A 22,424-nucleotide genomic window follows, 5' to 3' on the forward strand; every position below is an offset into this window, starting at 1 on the left:
CGTGCGGATCGATCGAGAAAACCCGGTTAATCCGCATGGAGGCCACTAGATGGCAGCCCCTGCTCCTTTTTCCAGGGCCTCCCCCCTTCCCGTGGGTGCCCGGCTCCCATGTGCTGGAGGGGGGGCCTCAGCTGGCTGTTTTGCCGCTTTCTCTGATGGCCCTTGAGTCATCGTCCAGGCATGCCCGATTTCCCCTCCAAACGGGCCCAGCCTCCGACTTTGACCCTGGGCCACCCGCTGGGCTGGCCTTCCCCCGCCTCGCCCCAGCGAGAGCTTTGCTTGCAGCGTTCTGTGACCCCTTTGGTAGTCACGATCCTGTGCCCCTGGCGGGTGAGGGCCCAGGGAACAGCTCCCCGTCGGGTACATGGAGGCAGGATCCCGGGGTCTGTGGTGGCAGCGTGAGAAGCGCTGCGCCGGGGAGAGATGTTCCGGGGAGATCCAGGAGACGTCTAGCCTGGTTCTCAGACCAAACTCCCCGGCCCCGCTGGCTAGCGTCCTGCCAGCCACCGGGCTGTCCAGCCCTGACCCGGGGCTGCAGCCAGGGCCTGGTGTCGCCAGGTGTCCCACACAGCTCGTGGCAACTCCCCCCCGCCTCTCGGCATTACCCGCGGCTCCTGGCAAAGCAAACCCAGTCCCTGCCGGACGCTCTCCGGCTTGTCGCTATTATCGGGGCTGGCTCCGGAGGTGTCTTCGCCCCTAGTGGCTAAGGGGCCCTTGCGTGAGAGCAGGGAATGGTGCCCCTGCAAAATTCACTGAAACTCACCCCCCTCTGATGCCATCATCCTAGCTGTGACCTCACAGCCGTTGTCCGGCCATCCATTATGGCCCCACAAAATACCCCTAGATTCTCCACCCGGCCCCTGGCTCCTCCCTGCCCTAGCCAAAGGAGCAGCCTGATTCCCCGTGGACGGCGCTGCCAGGGCCCAACGGCTGGAGCCCGGGGCACGGGTGGCTGGACAGGGGCACCAGCAGAGCTGTGGGGAGGGTGCGTGACCCGACCCAGGCCTAGGTTTGTGCCCGTCCCTGCAAGCAGGGACTGCTCCCGCTTGGCCACCCACCCCAGCCACCCTGTGCCTACCAGAGCCTCGCTCGGTTGGGCTCGGAACCCTGCCCTGATCCGCCAGTGCAGGCTGGCCTTAGCCAGGTGCAGTCTCATGCCAGGCCCGTGGCCGTCCCCCTTCCCACCACCAGGCAGTGTCCCCAGTAGGGCAGCACCATCCCCTCACCCCTGAAGCCAGTACAGAGGCTGGAGAGCCAGGGACCCTGGAGGGGATTCTGGGCGAGTCAGTCGGGTGCCTGTCTCCTCCTGTGGGTGGGTGGGTGTCTCCACTTTAATATCCGGATGGGAAAATGACCGGTTCTTTCTGCAGCCACGCCTCTAGGAAAAGCCATGGCATTGGCGCCTATATGCTAAGCAGCCCGCGGGCTGGTCTGTGTGCACCCGGCAGACTGTCCAGGCTGGGGGTGCTCTTCCCACAGAGTCGGTGCTGACCCCAGCCTGCCACGAGGGTGCTTTGTGCTTCTGGCAGTGCCACCCTTTCAATGAGATGGAAAACCAAGCTCTTGACTCCTGGGAGCCATTACAGACATGGCCGGTGCAAGAGTATTAAGCGCCCTCCCCACACCTTCAGCCTTGCATACACGCCCCCCCAATGAACTTTCGAAAATGAACATTGAGTATTAGTCTGAATAAAAATTCTGCATTTACAATTACAGATTTATTTTACACGAGAAAGGAGAATATTATTATCCTGATTGCACAGTCTTGTTGTTCTGCCCTTTTCACAGGATATGTACTAGAAGAAATGCACATTATAACGTGTTCTGTAGCTCACGTGATGTAATACGACGTGTTCCTGCAACAAAGTTGATCATTCAAAGTTAGAACTGAACTTTCCGTGTTTTCAGTTTAACAAATGGAGAGACAAGTTCCTTCGAGTCAATGTTTTGTGCAATTTCATGTGCTAGTGACAAGGCGGATAGTCCAACAACTCTTTCTTACATCACTGAGAAACCAATGTATGTTTTGATCAACTTTAGGTTGGAAAAATTTCACTCACCACTGGCCATAGAAACAGGGAGGGTCAGGAGGATGCAGAGAGCAATAAATGTGTTGGGGACACTATCTCTCAGCTTATTTTTGTATACAAAGCTCAGTGCATCTTGTGGTGATGCAAACTTTGGAACTCGTCTTGCAATGGCTCGCAATTCACTGCCCAAATCTGAAGCAGCAGTATCTTTGGAGTTCCCCTGTTTCAAAGCTTCCTCTCGCTTCAAGCAACGTTCCATAATTTGCTTTGATGTTCTATTCTGCAAACTGTGACCACCATAGAGGAAGCCAAACAAACACAGAACTAATTTGATGCATCTGTGTGAATCTTTCTTCAACCCGATTGCATTGCTGTGTCAGGGACTGCAAAATAAAAGTTCGCTTTGAGTTTTTACTTGGAGGTCTGAAGAGGCTCATTGTCCGCTTCATATATGAACCGCTTCCTCTTACTCCTAATACGGACCGGATCTGATTCCAAGTGTGAGGGTACCTCCAAATCCTTAGCAAATTCATGTGCATCTCCCAGTGTTTTCTCAAACCCTTCGTCAGTCCTGCAGTCTACAAGAAACTTCTTGGTTTCTCTCAGTTGATTAATGGCGTCACGTACGTCAAATTTCTTCGCCTGAAGTCGTTTGCTACTCATATTGATCTCCGAGAGGATGTCATGTCACCTGACAAGAGAAACCACAAACTGGAAACTAGAAGTGCCTTTTGCAAGAGCATGTGAGGTATTGTGCCCCAGACAATGGTTTTCTACCCGCCGTGATGCCACGTCAGCTGAAACAGAACGAGGAAGAGAATATGAAATTTTGGAAAAGACTGCATGGAAATCTCTCTGTGTGTCACTATATGTGGATGTATATCGGTAGAGCCAGACCTTTCGTCTCTCTGCCGAAGCCTCTTTGTTTGCTTATGTAGTTTCATGATTAGTTCATTCAGTTTTTTGCCCCCCCCCCCCATCCCCTCCCAATTTTGCTGCTCTCAGTGACCACCGAGTTTGTCTGGTGATTGCACTGGCCCTGATTACAGTTCCTGTAGCACACTCGGAGGCAGCCAACCTGATGTCCTGGCTGAATTCCACTCAGCTAAATCCATCTTGCCTACCCCCCTGCCCCGGCTGCCGCCTTCGGCAATGCTATTCTGCTTCACTTCCCACCCCAAACGCTCTGTCGTGTAGCTGCGAGCGCGCTGTTAAACAGCTGGCATGTTCCTCCCCAGAACTGGCTGCATCCCACTCTGCTAAGCGAAGGGCTCCCCGGGGGCCAGGATTTGGGGATGCCGAAATTGTAGCCACAAACAATGTCGCCGGCTCCCTCCACTCCCCTACGGGAATAGCTGGGAATTGAGGCTGAGGCCTCAGGCCATCTCCACAGTGGGCTGTGCCTGGGAGCTGGAGCAGCTGCCAGCCATCCATTCTGCCTCAGCAAACGCCTCCCCTCCTCCACCCCTGCCCACCTGAGCCGATTTCCCTGTGTGCAGAGCATCAAGGGAGACCCTTCCGGTCTCTCTCCCCCGACCACACGGCTCCTGGGAGCAAATCCCCCTCCACGTCTCTTTGGCTGCCTGTCTCCTAGCAGCGGCAGAGCTCTGGCTAATCCGCCATTGGATTTCAGATTAACTAGGCCAGCGGCGCACGCACAGACTGCCCACAGCGTGGCGGCCGAGCTAAGCTGCCCCGAGACCCAGCTGTGCAGATAAACCGCCGCAGACCTGAGCGGACTAATCTGCAGAGAATGAAGGAGGGAGCCGGAGCGATCTGGACCAGGGGAGGGAGGATGAAAGGGAGGACTAAGACTCCCAGCTTTATCCCTGAGCCGCTGTCCATTACTCAGTGCCACTTCCAGGGCCTGCCCAGGAGGCGGGTTGCTCTGTGGTGTCAGGAAGTCGTTGCTCGTGGGCTGGTGGATGCAAACCGGCAGCAGCGGCGTCCCCTCTCCTTGCACGGGCCTGTCCCCAGGGCCCTGGTGCAGTCCACGCACACGGCGAGCTTGCAACTGCCCAGGGTCTGAGGGGCTTCCATGTCTGCTCTGCACCATAGACAAAGGATGGTTTGTGGCTGAATGGCAGCCAGGACTCCTGGGTTCTATTCCCACCTCTGCCCCTGACCGCTTGTATACCTGCAGCCACTTACCCATCGTAGGTTCGGTTTCCCCAACTGTCAAAGGGGAAGGACCCTGCATCTACCAACGGGGGTTAACGTGTGTAGCTCCCAAAAGCCTTTTGGAACGCCACAGAGAGTTTTTGTTGCTACCGAAGAGGGCTCACGGTGCCAGGCGTGGGGGCCATCATGGCAGGAGCCCTATACGGCACCCTCCACATATGTATTGTTGCCATAGGACCACCAGGAGGGGAGGTGCCCGGATGCACCATGTGCACTTACCCGCAGATAACCATGTGCAGCAAATCATGATCATTATATTACTACAGATTACACACGTCCCCGGTGTCCAGGGAGCAGGCAAGGGCTGGTTTTATTTCCTGCTCTGACATAACAAGCGTCTACCTTGACGCCAGTGAACAAGTCACCGGAGTGGATAAAACAGTTCAGCTCCTGTAGTAATGCAGGTGTGCGTTACGCCTACCGTGCTCTTGCAGCTCTGCCCTGGCCTGCAGTCAGGCCACTCTGCTCTGACCCCAGCTGGTCCCGTAAGCTAACCAGAGCTCAGCCAGGTTAGTGTTAGGGGCCAGAGCCACCTCCAAGGAAAACCCCAGGGTGTGGCAGGGAACGTGTGACTCAGTAAAGGGCGCCCTTCTCTCCTCGTCAGCATCTAACCCTCTGCCCCCGTGTGTTGCTGGGGTGCTCTGCTGTAGGGAGTGGGGATGACTCAGTGGGGGGGCTGTCCCCTCTGAGTGGCTGCTGAACCCATGTCCCCAGTGTGGCGCTGGGGATGCTGCCCTGCTGGAATCACTGTCAATGAGCTGTAAAGGTGCTAAACACTTGAGACCATTCAGGGCCCCATGGGTGTTCTGGTCAGCTCCCGCATCCCGACCAACTCCAATGCAGGCTGCTCTGTTCTGCCTCCGTGAACTCTGCCTGCACTTTCCACTGGATACAAGAGCCTTCTTCTCCACTTCCTGTCTTATACTGGTAGGTAGTGTAGCTTTACTCTTTGAAGCCTTCCTGCTCCTGCTCCTGCTCCTACTCCACCCCAGAGACGGCCACATTTCAGTGGAGGGGGATGCTCCCTGCTAGAGATGGTGTGTGAGCTTTCATTACCGAATCTCCACAGCGCGCTTTGAGATCCCAGAACGGAAGGTGCAGAGCACTCGTCAGGGAAGGTGATGACGCTGCTGAAGTCACCACGTGTACCTCTACTAGGCGTGCAGATACCCAAACGCTGCATTTAGCCGCTCTGCTGTGAACTTGGGTGGATGCCCCAGTTAATCTAATGAGGATAGATCAGGGCCTCATGTGACTTGTGCTGGTAAATGGATTATACGCAGTTAAGCCAAATGCACTTAGTGGACTGTATTCACCATCGAACGCCTTTGCTGGGGTTCTCCAGGGGTTCCCAGCGGCCTCCAGATCTCAAACCCCAGTGCTTCAGCATGAGAGGGCAGCTCTTGCCTCTCTGGTTCGATCGGCTGTCATTCACTCTTTGCTCTGCACACGCTGGTTCACGACCAGCTGAATCCAACCCAGGAGGAGTTTACACCAGGGCTGAATTGGGCCTACTCAGGCCACAGGGGCAGGCTATAAATTCAGGAGTCGCTAACTGCACACACCCTCCCTCCGGTGGGACGTTTGGGGTGCTGGGTGTCGAGGGACAGGCTGATTCTCAGCTGCTAACACCTCTTTCATGGCAGACTATTGTGAGGGTCATTCATCTCCTTTCCCTTCCTCCCCCACACACGGCGTTCTCCCTTCCAGGTTTTACATGCTGTCCTCCTTCCTAAGCAGCGAGCTGCGGCCATAGCTGGGAGCAGGGAGCGTGTCCCTGCACTGATGCTTCCCTGCGGTTCTAGAGCAGGCCACGGAATAATCTCTACGAACGCTCAAGCCATGTGGAGTTCGGCCATCAGCATTTGGGGGGAGCCGTTTGGTTCCCCAGTCCTGGTGCTTTGCATTGTTCAACAGCAACCCCTCTGGACAGATATGAGGAGTGTCTTGGCAGGCTCTGAAGAGAATCCGCTCCAGGTCTCCTTTGTTCTAACTGCAGCGGAGGGCATGACACAGAGGATGTACAGTGCTCCACACTGTGAATAACACAGCTGGCGTCTTGCTGGGCATTCTTAGCGCAGATCTCCAGCTGCAGCGGCTTGTCGTCTCTGTTCGCTGCCCTGAGATTTGCTGCAGGTGTGTGTCGGTTTAAGACCCAGCCTGAGGCTTTCCCGCAAATGCAGAACTGGAAACTTAAGCTGGGGGGGGGGCCAACAAAACGTTTACAAATTATTTCCGCCCACTCTGTTCATCTGGGCCCGGGCGCCCACCGGAAAGACTCTCCCCGTGGGATTCTCACACGCTAGTCCCACTGAACCCCTGTATCAGCCAGGGGAGCTGGTCCTTGCTAGTTTAATGGTCCAGTTTCCAAACGAAAGAGGTTGGGATAAGCAGCTCCACAGCCTGTTTATCTGAACGGCACGAGTTTCGACCTTCGCGAGCGTAGCTAAGATTTTAATGCTTTAAGGCAGAATCTCATCCAAGCCCCTAGGGACTGAGGGGGAAAATCCTACAGATTCATCTAATAAGATCTTAAAACGAGACATGGACTCCAACCACAAAATTCAGAATCAGAGCGCAGGTCTGGGGATGCAGAGGCTGGCTCAGACCCTGACTGTCTCTACTAAGGAAAAACGCTACGCAGAGCGGTTCTGTGGCAATAATATTTTGTGTATACATAGCACCTTTGGACTCAGAGCACTTTCCAGGCTCTTGCAGGGAACTGGCTGATGTGCCTGTACCGCTGCCTCCTCCTGGAGAGAATCGGAACTACAACTGTGTGTTAAAGGCCCCGTCCTGCTAACAGCTAATGGAGAAGGAGGCTCAGAACGCTAACCTGCCGTTGCCTTTGCATTCCAAGTGGAAGAGGAGCTGGGCCATGACTTTGCTGGACTTGCGATGAAGCAGTGGGTTTGCAAAGCGCTCTGAACCAAGCCTGCCTGCCCTTGCTACTGTCTGGGGTGCTCAGCACAGAGCCGTCCTTTCCCCAGAACATTTTCCCACAATCCTAGAAGCCCAAGGTGGAAAAACTTTTCTAGGTGCCATCTCACCTCTTGGCTTGGACAAGATAGTTCCCAACTCCCCTGGGCTTTGGTCTTTCAGCTAAACTATGCTCAGGCTAGTTCCTGTGAACAAGCTGAGCTATCACCCATAGGAGGAGGCTATTCCAGAGCCCACCCTACACGTGGCCTCACTCACTCAGAATCCTTACGCTGCTGGCTTGCCCTACCTCTGTCCATCTATTTAAGGAATCTGCCATCTGCCTATCCTGGGCAGCTCTCACTAAGTAGCTTTGGCTAAATACACTGGTGGCAGAAGCAGCTAATCCCAACATCTTGAGGGATCACATCACGTGCTGGGGAGAGCCTGCAGGTTAAACAGCACATGGAAGGTCAGTACAGAAGGTGAGGGGGAAGGTCTGGGAGTCAGAAGCTTCAGGAAGTGATGAGCAACCAAAAACAGGGGGTTGGTATGGAAACTATTCTGCTACCTTAGCTATAATGGTCACTTCCACTATGGTCCTTATTCTAGCAACCCCCCTGCCTGACCACACCCCACATGTTCTATCACCCATCTGACATGCCCTCATATCCCTCATGCCCTTAAAATATGGACAATCATCTGTAGCCCCACTCTGACACTCTTGTATCCCACTCACCATTACAGCTGGACAGAAAAAGTTTGACTGAACCATTTTCTGTCAGCAAATGCAGTTTCGTCAAAATCGAAACACGTCGTAGAATTGTGTCCATTTTACCAACCTTTCATTGTGGGAAAAAACAAGTTCTGACGATGCTGAAATGTTCCGTTTCCACATTTTCGGATCAAAATATTTTGATTTCTTCTAAATGACTTTTCATTTTGAAGGTTTTATTCTGTATTATATATATTTTATGTAGTATATATCATAATACAATACAAACTAAAAGAGTTGAAATAGAAATGTTTCAATCAATCCAAAACGATTTTTTCCTGGAATTGTCCTTTTTGGAGATTTTCCAAGTTTTCAGGTTTCATGCCATTTCTAAATGAAGCCAAACTTTGGAATCTCAAAGTCCTTCACAAAGCAGAACCCTACTCACAGTATCGGTTTGGTTGAAGAATTCCTACCACGCTCTTCACCCTAATATTTCACCTCTAGTGCCCCTCTGACACACCAGTACTCTAGTACCTTCTGCCACTCTAGGACCTATGACTCTAGTATTTCTATGATCTCACTCATGCTCTAGTACCATTCTTACCCCGCAGATACTCTAGTACAACTAATACTTGTCTGATACTCTAGTGTCCCCAATGCCCCTCTGATAATCTAGTACCTGTTACTCCACATAAACTAATGCCTCTATCCCCCCCCCCCACCACCACCACCACCACTCCGATACTTTAGTACTTCTAATACACCCTGGCCCTATGCTAATATCTCAGTACTCCTCTCACATCTCTCTGACCCTCTAGTACCACTCTGAGCTTCTAGTATCTCTAGCAGTACTCCTTTGACACTTTAGTACCTAAAGTACCCCCTGGACCTCTAATACTCAGCTGATACTCTAAAAGTCTCTACTACCACTCTGACTGTGAGATGCTAGTATCGACAGTATTCTCTGTCCCTTAGCACTGTTGATGCTTTAGTACACCTCCGCTAGTCTAATTCTTCTAGTACTCCAACAGCCCAGTACTCCTCTGATACTCTAGTACCTCTAGTAACCCTGGGATAGTCTAGTATCACTCTGTGACTCTAATGCACCTCTGATACCACAGGGCTGCTCTGATGCTCCAGGACCTCTAGTAACCCTGGGATATTCTACTACCGCTTTGTGGTCCAGCACCCCTCTGATACTCTGGTACCCTCCGATCCAATACCCCCCTCCAACGCTGATGCACCTCCTGCTCTTTAACTGTGTTTCCATATCCCACCCCTGGCCCATGCTCTCTGACCCGTGGATGCAGCTCCCCGAAGGGCAGCAAAACCAGGCTTCCTGCCCCACATGAGGCCTGTACAGCCCAGCACGTGATGCGGCTGTATTTCAGGGGCCGGCGGAGCTGGAGCTGCCGAGGGGCTGGGCCGGCTCCATCTCCTCCCCTCCCCACACCGCCAAAGCGCCAGGCCTCGTGCTCAACCGGGTCTGTCTCCATGGCAATAGTGACCTCATGCAGGGACAGGCAATCTCTGGGCCAGTCGCCGTAGCAACCATCCCAGTGACATCAAAAGCCGAGCTCCTGTTCCCAAGGCAACCCACCAGGCTGGCTGGGCAAAAAGAGCTATTTGTGTCCCTGGGATACTGTTGCCAGAGACAGGGTGTGGGGGGGGGGAGATGTGGTGTGGGGTATGCACTCCCCATGCACACCAGGGAAGGGGAAGATGCCCCAGCCCTGTCCCTGGGGAGCATGGGGCTGTCCCAGCGTCACAGGGGTTGGTCGATGCCCAGCCTGTAACCAGTCTCCTGGGAGTGAGCCCTTTCATGGGCCGGACCCCCAGGACCCACGCGGCTCTGCAGGGGCAAACGGCGGCCCAGGGACTCCATGACTTTGAGACCAGGCCGTCGGCACCATCCGTCCCTGTCTCTCTCCGGGGCTCCTGGCAGCGAGTCCAGACCCCCTGCGGGCGGCTCGTACCGTAGCCCTTTGGGGCGCGGCGCTCCCAAGATATCTTCACAGCGAGCCCCCGCCGGCCTTTCCCAAGCCAGGCCATCATTCATGTGTCACCTGGCTACAGTCTCTGCGAGGCTGAAGTTACGCCATAGCCCGTCCTGGTGCCGTGATGAGCCAGCCAAGCTACGGGGGACTCCATCCCTGGCTGGATCTCTCTGTCTTTTGTCCGCCCACATGACAGCAGCCAAAATTTGCCCTTCTCCTGGTCACTTGACACCTCCCCCCTTTGTTCTCCAGCTCAGTTCAAGTTTCCCCTCTGCTGGAGCTTCCTACTTCAAGGTGTTGATTGCTCCATCGCTCTTTTGTCTTGGTGGGACCCTCCGCTGACTTGGGTTGGTTTCAGCCAGTCCTTGAATGACTCTATTCATTCCACCCAGGGCCAGGTGACACCCACTACCTCCTGCCTCCTGCAACAGTTCTAGGAGCAGCGTTAACCCTTTTGCACCCACTGGGTAGCAATGCAGCATACACAGGGAAACTGAGGTACACCTAGGCTTCCTAAAAATATTACAGCTGATTCCCACTTCATCCCATAGGGCAACAGGGCCCCAAGTGCACACACGCTCCGCCCCATGGGAGATCCAGGGAATTCAGAGTGTGGCCAACACACCAGCACAGGATGGCTCCAGGCCCTACCCTGGTTTCCTCTGGAAACTAGGGGCTTGACCTTGGAGCGTTATGGGAGCTCAGGCAGGATGTACTGAAAGGGAAAGGGCAGTGAGCCCTGAAGATGTCTTTATTCTTTGTGCCTCTGTAGAACAGGGTTTGGGAACTGCTCCTCTCTGCACCAAGCAGGTCCCAGGGGAGTACTCAGATAACAGCAATTTGTGACCCCTCCCTAGTGTCTGCAATCCGAGAAGATCAGTGCTGTATTCCTTCTTGGATTTTCTCACAGCTCCCCTGGGAGGGGAGTGTGCATCAATATCCCCATTACCCGGATAGGGAAATTGAGGCACGGAGCGGGGTAGGGACTCACCAAGTGTGTTGATGCCAGAGCCAAGGATAGAAGCCAGGGGTCCTGACTCCCAGTTCCCTGCTCTAACCATGAGAGCACACTCCCCCTGGCCCAGCTCAGCCCTTAAAATAGGAAGCTAAAAATATAAATAGCCAGGCTAGGTTTTGCATATGGTCCAGCAGGCCCAGACTGCAGCTCGGGGGGAGGGCAAAACCCATCTGTGATAGAGCCAGGATGGCTGCCAGCACCTAAAGCAGGGCCGCCCCACGTTTGCCCAAACGCGAGGCTATCGGAGCAGCCTGCCAGCAACTAGAGAGCGGCACCTGATTGGTACAAATCAGATTGCAGCTGCCCTTATTTCTACCCAGAGGTACGGTCCAGAGAGACGACGGATCCCAGCATGCCACTACTCAGACCAAGATGGGACATGGGACCGGCAGGGGTCACACCTCCTTACTGCGTGAGAGCCCGCTGCCAAACGCCATGGGCCATGTTCAGCCAGCAGGCTGCACCCTACCCCCTTGCCCGTGGAGCGGCTTCTGATCTATTTGGCAGCCATTGCCCTCTGGAAGATCTCCTAGCCACGCGTCCATTGCTGCATGCTGGTCTGACTCTAGAGAAACGGGTTCTGGTGGAGCAGTCCAGGCTGACTTGGTTCCACTGGATTAGGTTCTGCTCCTCATTGGTAACGGGATCCAACCAGGTTCCACTGGAATGGGTTCTAGAAGACCCATTTGTACCTGGATGCTGACCCAGTTCCAGTGGACGCTGACCGGGTCCTGGTGGAACAGCTTGCGCTCTAGTTACCCTGCCGTCCAACTACCACGGCCAGACCAGGCGGCTGGAAACCCCTCCCGCCTTTGTTCGCACAACAATAATGCCATCTGCACACGCACGGGGGGGGGGGGGGGGAAGCTATACCCGCCACTGGGGCTTTGCACACAGCCCCACAGCAGTGAGATGAAGTAACAATGGAGGCCGTGGTGGTGGCGCTTGCTGTCCCTTTCGCTGCCAGCTCCCCCGTCTGTGCACGTGTCTGAGCAGACAGGCCCATCGGGTGTAGCCGAACTTCCTCCTGTACTTTCACATCACCTCGCACAGTGCTCTGACAGCCAGGAAACCGACCGTATAAACGGCACCAGGGGCTCCAGGGGGAGTTCTCTGCTGCACGGCTCCCAGGAAAGGGTTAATGTGAAACATATTAACATAGTTCAGCAGCTGCTGGGATCAGTGCCCTGCCCTCAGCCTAAGATCAGCCAGTGAGAGTGTGTTGTGCTGATGTAATGCTTCGCGCTGGCCATTTCATTGGCTGGGCTCACTGTCACTTGGCGTCCTGCGGGAGCATTCTGGGGGAGGAGTTTGGCAAAAGCTCCGCCTCCTTTAACCTTTTAAAGAGCGCATCAGTAAAAGCCCTGCAAATCCGCGGATATCCGCAGATACATTCGCGGGCCCTTTTTGCGGCTCGCAGATGGTTGCGGATCCAAATTTTATATTTAAAGCCCGGCAGATCCGCAGATATCCGCTTTAGATCCGCAGATCATTTTCGCGGATCGCAGCTCAGATGCGGATACAAATTTTCTATCCGCGCAGGGCTTTACACCTCAGCAACGACCTGAGCCATCCAATCCTTTCTGTGTCACTTCTGGGGATGGATAATCACACCTGACAGTGCTGATAGCAGGGGCTGGGCAGACATAAATGGCCAAGAGGTTCTGCTTCGCAGCTGACCTGCACCTAGCGGGCCAGCAGCTTCCAAAGGGAAAGGATACACACAAGGGGAGGAGAGGGAGTGGAAATCAATCCTTAGGAAATAATCAAGGTGAATCGCGGAGATTAACCTTCTCATTACAGACATCTCCAACCGAGCACATCCAATGCAGGCAAAGGACTACGTATGATGGTAATACCACTCCTAGCATCCAGGGGAAGGCGCACCTGTAACTTCCAGAGTGGCAGGACAGTGGAGAACGCATCACACTGAAAAATGTGTTAACTAGCATGATGTTAAAACCCTTCATTTGGACAAGGACGGTTACATTTAAAAACGTGTTAACCAGTTATGTCAGGGATGTCAGCGTCGACAATGACCAGCTAATGTATTTTTAAACATGACTGTCTTTGCCCACACTGGCCACGTCTACACTAGGAAAAAAGCGTGTTTTTAACACGTTAAAATTCGAGCGGCAGCGAGGCAAGATGTAGTTTTAACACTTGTTAGCCCATCAGAGTAAACCTGAGCCTCCGGGCTAGAGCTGTGTTATAACCTAAACTGCCCCAATCTACACTAAGATGTTAACACCTCAGCTAAAAACCCACACCTTTCTTCCTAGCGAAGATTAGTCCATTAAGAGCCAAGTTGTGTTTAACATCATGCTAATTAAAACGTGTTACTTAACCCGTTTTCTAACCAGATGCATTTTCCTCTGTAGTGACAAGGAAAAGGGAGTGTTTTGCTTCTCATCTTAATAGCATTAGTCCTCAACACAAAATCACTGCAGGGACCAGCAATAAATTCATTACCTATCTATCTGTCTGGGAAACTCAAGGTTTCTTTTCCAGTGGTTTGGACTCCAAGATATTGCTGAACTTCTAAGTAAGGCAAGGAATGAATGCAAGGCTGACAGCCTGGAACTCTTGACTTCTAAAATCCCAACTCTGTCACTGACATGCTGTGTGATGTTGGCGTAGATCGCGTCCTCTCTCTGTGCCTCAGTTTCCCCTCTGAAAAACGGGGATAATCATACACTTTTCAGACTCAGTTCATTAGTGTTTTCAAAGGGCTTCGAAGAGGTTAAGTGATAATGTTATTTATTTATTAAGTAAAACTAACCACTAGATAGCACTGTTGCTCCGCATACAGACAGCTGAAGAAGCAGGTATTTGGCAATAGAAAGCCTGGATTTTAAAGGCAGCCTGCTCACCCGGCACTGTCTGCCAGATGGGATGCACTGCAGTCGCTGGAGCCTGGCCAGATCTCCAGTGCCCACAGCAAACCAAAACATAACAATAGCTGACAATTACATGGTGACTTTCAGTGGCAACATTATTTACCAACTTATACGTACAGGTGTCACTCCCCCGACCATTGAAATGCAGCCACCTCTGGGGTGGAACACGGCAGCCGTTTGGAACAGGAAGAGAAGACTATATCTAATCGGGACTGCAGGGGGAATTAGGGAGGCAACATGTAGTTACGAGTTGGAATTTGACTCAGCCACCAGAGTAAATGCCCTGATTCTTTATTACTCAAGGCTCCTTTGTGGCTCAAAAGTGGCCAGGACCTTGGGCTTCCATCTTGTCTGAAATACTTCCAACAGCACCGCACCCTCTAATGGTAGAACTGACTCAGAGAAGAGAGCGCCTCCTGCTGAGTCACCGTCAGAGGGCAGATCAAGGGGGCCACGGAGCGTTTGAACCTCTAGGAAACCCAAGCGGTGTGTGTTTGCTGTTAGAAATCCCCCTCTTAGAAATACTCCCTCTGTAGCGGTGACTCACGGTCTCTGGCAGCATCTGCGCAGGGGGCGTTTTGTGTTTCCAAAGACTCCTTCGGAGGCAGCGGCCTGTTCAGAGGGAGGCAGCTGTTTGCCTGGGGTCTCGAGGGACCCCCCAAGAGGTCTGAGAGACTGAAGAGAACGCAGCAGCCAGATGTGTGTGTGCTGAGAGCCTCCAGACAGCCAGAGAATAGAGGTCACGTTGTATAGGATAGGCTAACCGCACTGTCAGGGACTTCACAGAGCCCAAGGCAAAGGTGGGGCTGGCCTGATCAGGCTGTAACAATATCTCTTGGCATCATTTCTTGAAGGGATGCCCGCTTCAAAGAGCAGATGGGCACCTCCCGCGGCACCGGAGACTTGATGCTCATTGCCTCTGGTCCCTCCCCTGCCCCTGTGGGGGCAGCACATACAGCCTACAGATCCCCAGCTCCTTCCTTCCCAGACGGGTTTCCGCCCCCCTCTGGCAAGCTCTGCCCTCCTCGGAGAGAGCAGTTCCCACAGGGTCAAGGGAACTGGCTGGGAAGGGATTCAGGGGGCCTCCCCAAAGGGCGGGGGGTTGAGGGCCTGAGAAGAGCCGGGGTAAATAGCAAGGAGGAGGCAGTGCAAGGGGCTAGGTTGCAGGGTGAGGGCTGTGGGGTGGGCAGCCCATGAGGAAGGCCCGTGCTGTCTGCGTACTGCTTCCCTTCCCTCCACTCCGCAGGGAAGGCAGGGGCTGGAAACTGGGCCGCATGGTTTCATGGTGCATTTCTGCCCTTTAATCCTGGGCCATGGGAATGTGGAGCTGGTAAAATGCCACCAGCTGGGCCGCTGGGGCCAGAGCGCTGGTAAAAGGCTGGCACATGGGAGCCTTTGTCTGCGGGAGGGGATCTTTGGAGGTCTGGAGAAAGCTGCCACTGACCTCAGCAGCAGCTCCGGCCGCCACGGGCCCCCAACACAGCCACCGCCAGGCCAGCTGCCCTTGCCACTGACAGCCCCTTGGCCGGGCCCCGCTGTAGAGCCCAGAGAGATGTCACGGTGCCTTTTCCGATATAAAAAGGTGGCTTTATCCCTGGGGGAGGCAGTGCGGCTCCCCCTTGTATTCAAGGAAGCTGAGTTGGGGGTTAGGGAACGGCACATTTCGTCTCCCTAAATGTCCTGCCCTCTGAATGGGCGAGCGCTTCTGCCCCTCTCTGCGGCTGAGCCGTTTCCCGGCTCATCGGTTTTCCTCTCCCTCCTTCCTGCTCTCTCTCTAAGCGGGAGCAGGGAAATCATCCACGGGGCCTGGAACGGACGTGACAGGTGGGGAAACTCGGCTGGGAGATCAGGATACCGCTCTCGGTGCCAGGAGCGGAGGCTGCAGAGCGGCGTCCCAAGGGGAGCACCGGGAACCCCACGGCCTGGGAGATCTAACACCCGGCTGGACAAGGCCACAAAGAATAGAGTGGAGGGGGAAAATCCTACTCCGGTCCCCAAAGGGCAGGGCGGGACGGAGCTTGGCAGGGATTTTCCTGCTCTGATGTTCATGATCTCCCCACACACTGGCCAGCTCAGGGCAGTGCCCAGCTGTTTCCTGGCAGAAGAGGCCTGTCCCTTTAACGGGGCTGGCCTGGGAGCAGCAGCCCAGCCTCATCAAACATTCAGACTCAGCCCCTCCATTAGGGCCTTTTATGGCCATTAGCTCATGGAAGCAAATTACTGGCAGGGCCTGCGGAGCTTTCTGGCTGGCTGGGGTGTGCCCAGGGCACGGCAGGCTCCGAGTTGCAGGGAACGGGCAGGGAGAGATGGCCTGACTGCGCACTGAGCCGGGCCTGTTCTCCCCCGCGGCTCTGCTTCAGGGCGGCCACCGAGAACATGCCCTGCAAGACAACACAGCTGTGAGGCTGCAGACAACTGCGTCCCCCTGCTACAGGCCACCCCCTCTCCCCCCATGCCCCAGAAACGTGTCTACACTGCAAACGGGGCCTGGCTTTATCTTGGGACACTGTCCTGAGAGATCCGCGGTGAGCACGCTGCTTAACTGCCTGCCTGCGTCCCGAGAGAGCGCGGCAGGGACCACGAGCTTGCTAGGGAGGGGAGAGGGCACCACGGCACAAAAAGGATACGGCACAAACAACCAGACGCTGACCGATCCCTTGCCGCTGCCTGCAGGCGCCCTGTGATCTGCCCGCTTTCCCCAACAGGACTGCTAACCGCAGGGGATGCATTTGGCCAGAAGCCCCCACCCGGGTGTTCATGGGAGGCCTGGCAAAGGATGGAGACGCCGCAGGCAGGTCTCTCGCTCAGGGGCACATGGGAGGGGCTTGGCCCTAAGACGCTGACACCTAGGGCAGGGGCCGTGGAGTCCCACGAGTGCAGGAGCCAGCAGGCACCAAGCGTCAGCCGAGCCCTTTCCTGCACGGCACTTGCAATGGGACGTCTCCCCCACCCCGAGCGTGGCGGTGCACCCAACCTGTGCGTGCCAGATGTGCCCAGGACAGGCTGGGCTCTATCTTAAGAGGGAACCTATCCGCCTACCCCCCCGCCTTCTCCAGGCCCCTGGCCGCTGAGGATCTCAATATGCTTCACAAACATCAACGCATTTGCATCACTGCCCCCCTTTTTACAGGAGGGGACGTGGCTTCCCAGAGGTCCCGGTTCTCCAGACTCCCACTCAGCTGTTCTAACCACCAGACCAGTGTCTCTCAACCTTTTTGATACCCGGGACCGTCTTGCTGTCTTCTGCTGTCTTCCTAAATTGGGTCAGGGGGATCTCAGGGACCGGTGCCGGTCCACAGACCGGTCGCCGAGAAACACTGCTCTAGACCACCCCACGGGGCATCTCTGCTCACAAATCCCTGCTTCTGTCCCCTCTGCTCCAGCCGCAGGCGCAGTCTGATCCATTCTTCCTGTGGTACCCCACATGCCCCGTCCCTGCTACGGGAGCTTTTCAAGGCTCTACCAACGCCACCCACAGGATTTGAGCAGCCAATTTCTGAGGCTGCTAGCTGGACAATGGTCTTGAGCCAAGAGACGCTGGTAAATATATTCTTGGCCATTAATATGGAGGGGTGCCCCACATTCTCTTCTCCCTCAGAGCGCAGCCCACCTGCCTCCCTCAGGTTGCCTCCGTCCAGCCCGGTGTTTCCAGCAACTCCCTCACTGCGTCCCAAGCCTGCACCCGGGGGGAAGCCTTGCGCTCTGCCGTGCCTGTCTTTCTGCCCCAGCTCGCCGGCTGCCTCTGCTCCGGTGAATCCGTCGCCTTCAGCTTTCGGAGGACGGGCTGGCACGTTTCCCCCCGAGAGCCGCTGTCCCAGCGTGCCGGATTAATTCCTGGCTGAGCACGGCTAGAGAGCACACGGCCAGGTGCCGCTGCAGCCACACAGCGTGGCATGCGCTGCCTGCCAGGAATCCCTGCCCGAGCCGCAGCCGCTCGCTCTCCCCCCTGGAAGGCCCTAACATCCATTATCTTAAAAAATCAAGCACGTAATGGATCCCCGCCCGGTGCGGTCACAGACTGCTGTGCTCCCTAGTCTTGGGTGGCACTTCCCTTCCAAGGCCTCTTCAGTTTGGCTAGGCCTCCCAGCTCTGCACGGCACACAAAGGTCATGCTCTGAACAGGTCCTGCACTTCCAAATGCGCGTGCAGACACTTCCTCAATGCCTCTGTTCACAAGGGGCAGTAACACCGGTGCCCTGGCTAGCCCAGTAGAGTCATGACAGCTTGCCTCCCTTCGGATTGCCCCCACTGCAGGATTTTTCTCCACTTCCTCTCCTTAGCTGTTGTGCTGTGCTCTGTGAAAGCACTGCTGCGCTCCGCCCCAGAGGCGGCTGCATGTCAGAGAGGACGTCAGTGAGCGTGGCACGCTCCGCCACCGGCACCCGGTGCACAGCAGCGATACGCCCAGAGCGCTCGAGATCCATCCGTGTCCAGGGAGTACAACTGGTGCCTCCCACCCCCCACATCCTCAGTGACTCAAGGGGGGAGTGGGTGGCTCAGGACGTCGGGATGGGAAAGGAGCCTTTGACCCCGAGCCTGCAAGTCCTAACCCAGGCCTGCAGGGATGGAAAGTCATTGTCGCTGGGTGGCCCCTGGCTGGAGAGAGCCGACGGGCTTGCTGTCCTGCATCTAGTGGGTGGCCGCCCACCTCACCAGGAGCACTGAGCGGCTCCCTCGCTGGCGTCCCAGGCTCGAGAAGGGGGCCCTCAGGGGCAGGATGAGCCAGGGTGAGGGAGGCTCACCCCCATGGCCTGCCCCCTCACTGGCTCCATGTCCACCCAGGAGGGTGCTAAGAGGGGCTGCCCCCGAGCCGAGCACCCACATCCGGGAGGGCCTCTGCCAGCTGCCTGAGCCACTGGACAGGAGCCATTTCGTCACCCAGGGCCCGGCTCCTCCCCAAGGCAGCAGGGGTGAGGCCCTCTGCAGCGGGGTGGGGGGGTGCAGGGCTCTGAGGCAGGCAGCGAGTGACGGGAGCTGCGCAGAGCTGTTGCCAGGCTCAGGGAAGGAGCCAATAGCACCGGAGCCCTCGAGCCGATTAAGGATGGCAGGGCGCTAGTAATTGCTTTGCTGCATAAAAATAGGCCCTCCTTTATCCCTCCCCCTGATCTCCCACCCCCTACTCGCCCAGCTCCCCTCCCCCCATCAGCTGACAGGTGCCACTCACCCTGCCCCTTCTGCCAGGAGGAGGGAGGGGGGAAGCGGTGGCCCTGGCTGGGATGGATCCGTCATTCCCAGTGATTTGGGGCGGCCCGGGGGGGGGGAGAGCACTGGGTGTGCAACAGTAGGGGGTACTGAGGTTCAGCAGCGAGGGGCACAGGCAGAGCTGTGTGCATAGGGAGCCCCAGGCTGGAACAGCAAGACAGGCTGCCCGTCCGGAGCGAGAGGCATCAGCAGACAGATACCCCGTGGGGCACTCCCAGAACTTGAACGGCAGGGCGTGCAAAGCGGTCGTATTTCACAAACACGATCCCTTAGCCTAGAACTCAGGGCGCGCCAGGAGGCTTTAAAGCCAGGGCACAAACAAAATGCGCTGCAAACTGGATCCCAGAAGCTGGTCCTGCCTGTTCTCACTTCCTCCCACGAGCTCCAAAAGGCCGGCAAGCCTGTTTTCCACAGCAGGGCCAACATGTGCCCAAGCAAGAATCCCGCTGCCATTGCTCCAGCTGCCCGAGCAGGCAGAAGGAGCAGATCACCGCAGCCCCCATCTCCACTGCAGAAGGACAGGACCCTGCACGAAGATCAAAGCGGAGCAGTTGATGCTGTGACCTGCAGTCTGGCCTGGGGCCGCAGCTGCCAAGGGACACCGTGGGTCACATTTAACCCCGCAGGCATCACGCTGGCCACCCCTAATCTACCCTAAAAAAAAACCTCCGTCTGGCAGGACTTGTGGGTAACCAAAGCTACAGCCGGCACAGCGAAGAGCTGCCAACCCAATTCTATTTCCAGGAGGCCATCTACAAAAATAAACAGAAGTGAGATTAGCAAATATCTGCTTCCCACACACTGCAAATGCCTCGGGTCACTGTGCTCCCCCTGGTTGCATTCACCACACGCAGGGGCCTCCGCTATATCTGGTCTCGCTGCAAACGGGGCTTCCCTAGAAATAAAGGTTCACCCAGAGTTCACTAGGGCTGCCGTTCACCTAGTGCTGTCCCTCTGCAGGGGGGCACGTTTCCACCCTGCCAGTCGTGTTTCACAACTTTATACCCACGTTCACTACGGTGGAGTCTTGCTGTGTCCCCGGTCAGTACAAGGGACCCGTCACTGTGCTGGCAGTGGGGTTCTGGGTAAAAAGGAGGTTCTGAATCCTATCTCCATGCTCGCGAGCAGGAACAATTCACCGTCGAATTGCACTCTCTGGGGCCCTGCACTACGCTCCGGTTCACCAGCACATCTGCAAACTGACCGGAGCGCTTGGATTTGCTCCCGCTGGCCCAGCTAGAAATGGGGTTACATGCGGAGCCCACGCCTCTCTGTCTTTTCCTGCTGTTTCCATTGCTTGTATCCTAGCTGAAAACGAACATATAACCTCTGCACCCACCACACCTCCGTCCAGTCCACCCCTGCTCCCGCCCACTCATAGCTACCCCTTCCCTGCCACCCATACAGCTCCCCCTTCCCCCTACAACTCACCCTTTCCATCCCCACCCTCCCACACACCCCCTCCTCTTCACTCTCTTCACCACCACCTCCCCGTGAACAACTACCCCTTCACACACGCACTGCCACTTGTCACACCACCCACCCACACCGCACCCCCTCTCCCCCCCCCACTCACACCCACGTCTGCCCCCCAGGGTTACATGCTGTGGTTGCAGGCTCCCCTATGTCTGTGCCAGGGCGTGTGACCCACAGGACTCAGGGAGCCACCTGGGCCACAGCCCCCCGTGCACCAGGTCACAACCCCACACACTAGATCTGCAGAGAGGGCGCGTGGGCTGGAAGAGCTGGGGTGGAGGGGAAGGATAGGGTCAGGGGGGTGCAAATCTAGGTCCCCTCCCGCACTTTAAAGGGCGCTCGCTAGCCCTGGTGCCACCCACTCCCCATTTCCGCTGCATCAGCAGACAACAGGCAGGGGGGGGCGGGGGGAGCTTTGTTCGCCCTGCACCGAGATCTGCCCTCCCCGGCCCCTCCTACGTGCAAATCCCTCCCCGTGCCGGCAGCGGAGGACAGACCCCGCCCCCTCCCGGGCCGGCAGCCCCTCGCCCACTTTGTCAGGCGCGCATCACTGCCCCCCCCCCCGCCCACCGGGGGGCGTGTCCTAGCTGCAGCCCCGCCGGGGCCCCTCCGCTGGCACAGATGGCCCCGGCCCGCCCCCCGCCCAGCGCCGGCTGTATTTTTCCATTACCCCAGCCCCGGCTCCTTTGTTTCCCAGCCCGCCTGGCTCGGCTCCGCGTGGCAATTGCACCGCCCCCCCGGCTCCCGCGTGCACCGCCCCTCCGCGCTCCTGCGTGGGCGGGGAGCGCACGGACACACCCCTCCCTCCCAGATCTCCTGCCCCCCCCACCCCCCCTTGCAGGCCGGGGGGGGGGAGCGGCGCGGCTCCGGCTCCGGCTCGCGGGCGGTGCAGCCCAGAAAAGCTAAAGCGGCCGCGCTGGGCCGCTCTGTCGCGCACCCCCCGAGCCCCAGCTCGAGCCGCGGAGGGGGGGCAGACGGGTGGGGCACGGTTTGGGCTCGGGGCGGGCTCGGGGCCCTGGAGGCCGGTGTCTCTTTCTTCGTGCAACGGGCGGCTGCGGACCCAGTTAAGCGCGGGGGGGGGGGGCGGATCGGGGCTAAAGGGGGGTGACGGGGGGGGGTATCTAGAAGCACCCTCTCTCCCCCCTTTCCGAGCGCCCTGCAAGCCCCGCCGCCATCTCCCACCTTCTCTCCGCGGGGACGTGGGGCGCCAAACGCCGCCCCACGCAGAGCCCGCGGGCCGGGCAGCGTCCAGGGGAACCGGGAGCTCGGGTCCGCCGGCCCCGGCCAGCTCGTGTCCTGCCCGGCGCCTTGCTGCGGAGTCCCCGCGGCTGCGGCCGGGAGAAGGGACCGGGCAGGGATCCCCGCGGCTGCCTGCTCTGGGGGCTGTGAGCCTCAGTTTCCCTGGGGGCTTCGCTGGCTCCCCAGCCAGGCGGGGCAGCCCCCTCCGCTCCCCCCTCTCGGGCATCTCCCTCCCCGGGGCTCTGCGCTTGCCTGCCTTGGTGCCGCTCGCTCCCCGGCCGGGTCTCCTCCTCCTCTGCCCGGACCGCTGCTGGCTCCCAGGGCCGGCTGTATTCCCCGGCTCCCACCCCAGCCCAGGCTGGCTTCGCTGGCTTGAGTCGCTCTCTCCCCCTGGCCTGGCTCTCTGCTTCCCTCGAGCTCCGTGCTGCTGGCTCCCAGGGCTGGGTTAGCTCTCCCCCTCTCTGTCTCCTCCTCCCTCTTCGTCTGCCTCCTTCTTCCCTTTTCTCCAGGAGTTCTGCCGCAGCCCAAGCCCCCCCAGATCTCTGCACCCCTAGATGCTGCCTGCTCTACTGCCCCCCCAGATCTCTGCACCACTGGGTGTTCCTGCTCAGCTGCCCCCCCAGATCTCTGCACCCCTGGGTGTTCCTGTTCTACTGCCCCCCCCCCCCAGATCTCTGCACCCCTAGGTGCTGCCTGCTCAGCTGACCCCCCCCCCCGGATCTCTGCACCCCTGGGTGTTCCTGC

The 22,424-nt window shown here is 57.0% G+C and overlaps 1 long non-coding RNA gene across 1 annotated transcript; it reads right to left on the minus strand.

The window, feature by feature from the left end:
* Positions 1-1,703: 1,703 nt before the first annotated feature.
* On the minus strand, positions 1,704-22,201 carry LOC137161649 (uncharacterized). Its single transcript, XR_010922148.1, has 3 exons — positions 21,937-22,201; positions 14,311-14,375; positions 1,704-2,827 (listed from the first exon to the last, which is right to left on the minus strand). It is a non-coding gene; the product is annotated as an uncharacterized lncRNA (long non-coding RNA).
* Between the last annotated feature and the right edge of the window lie 223 nt (positions 22,202-22,424).

Source organism: Emydura macquarii, unplaced genomic scaffold (genome assembly GCF_026122565.2).
Source record: "Emydura macquarii macquarii isolate MOO-44397 ecotype Brisbane River unplaced genomic scaffold, CSIRO-AGI_Emac_v2 contig_2365, whole genome shotgun sequence".
NCBI lineage: Eukaryota > Metazoa > Chordata > Testudines > Chelidae > Emydura > Emydura macquarii.